The sequence below is a fragment of the Penaeus monodon genome, chromosome 23 (genome assembly GCF_015228065.2).
Source record: "Penaeus monodon isolate SGIC_2016 chromosome 23, NSTDA_Pmon_1, whole genome shotgun sequence".
NCBI lineage: Eukaryota > Metazoa > Arthropoda > Malacostraca > Decapoda > Penaeidae > Penaeus > Penaeus monodon.
Window position 1 is genome coordinate 38,443,889 of NC_051408.1, and position 927 is coordinate 38,444,815.

At 38.1% G+C, this 927-nt stretch overlaps 1 long non-coding RNA gene across 1 annotated transcript in view; it reads right to left on the bottom strand.

Moving 5' to 3' along the window:
• The window catches only part of LOC119588405, a 996-nt gene extending 409 nt beyond the window's left edge, over window positions 1-587 (bottom strand). Inside the window, exons 1-2 of the long non-coding RNA XR_005230083.1 lie at window positions 512-587; window positions 251-324 (exon numbers count right to left, since the gene is read on the bottom strand). This is a non-coding gene — a long non-coding RNA (uncharacterized LOC119588405). The remainder of the gene's footprint in view (window positions 1-250; window positions 325-511) is intronic.
• Between the last annotated feature and the right edge of the window lie 340 nt (window positions 588-927).

The following is a 927-nucleotide window of genomic DNA, read 5'->3' on the forward strand; positions in this document are numbered from 1 at the left end:
GCATACATGTATATTGATAGATAGATATATGAAAGTCTAGTTATATAAATTTGATAATACTAAATAAAGATACATTGGAGTTAAGTTTCCAGTCTGAAAGTCTTTTTAAATGATCTATCAACAAACGCATAATGATGAGGATGGTGATGAATATGAAACCGTTCATGATCAAACTTAAAGTCCCACACAGAAATAATTTTGTATTGTCCTTTTACTAACACAGGTGTTTCGCCTTCCATTACGTACTAACCTCTGCGCAGTCTTGTTAAGACTTCCTCGGGACTAATATGCTTCGATTCCGCCATCAGCACGACCAGAGCCAACCTGCCGGATTAATTAACTGTCAAGATTACAACACCAATGGGCATTTCGGACAGAATCCCATCTGCTCGGCAATATCATCAGAATCTCAAGTCTCCAACCATATCAGATATCGGTATGAATTTTATCTAGTATAATTATGAATCGTAGTAAATTATACATATTACCCTCTACGCCTTCTGATACTCACACAAAGAAAAGGAAGATGATTTGCCTCATTGTTATGCTTAGATTTCCCAGCTTGCACTGACTCGCCAGAGGTCCTGCGCGCGCTATTTATGGGACGAGGCCAGGGCGAGGGAGGTCACCATGGAGTTACCATTTAGCTATTTATCTTCACTATTATCGTGATCAGGTTATGTGATCGTCGTGATAAGTACTTTATGGAAACTTCCTACTCTATAGGAACTCAAACAAATACGTTTCAGAGTATGAATGACCGAAAGAAACTATGGAGGAGAAGAAGGGAAGGTGATAAAGATGTATGTGAAGCAAGGGTGGAATTTCTTACAGAATTTCTTGCTTGTTCTCATTACGTCTTTTTGTTCCTAGGATTTCAAATTCTGAGAAGTTCGATTCACTGTAATGTTACAACCAGATATTAGA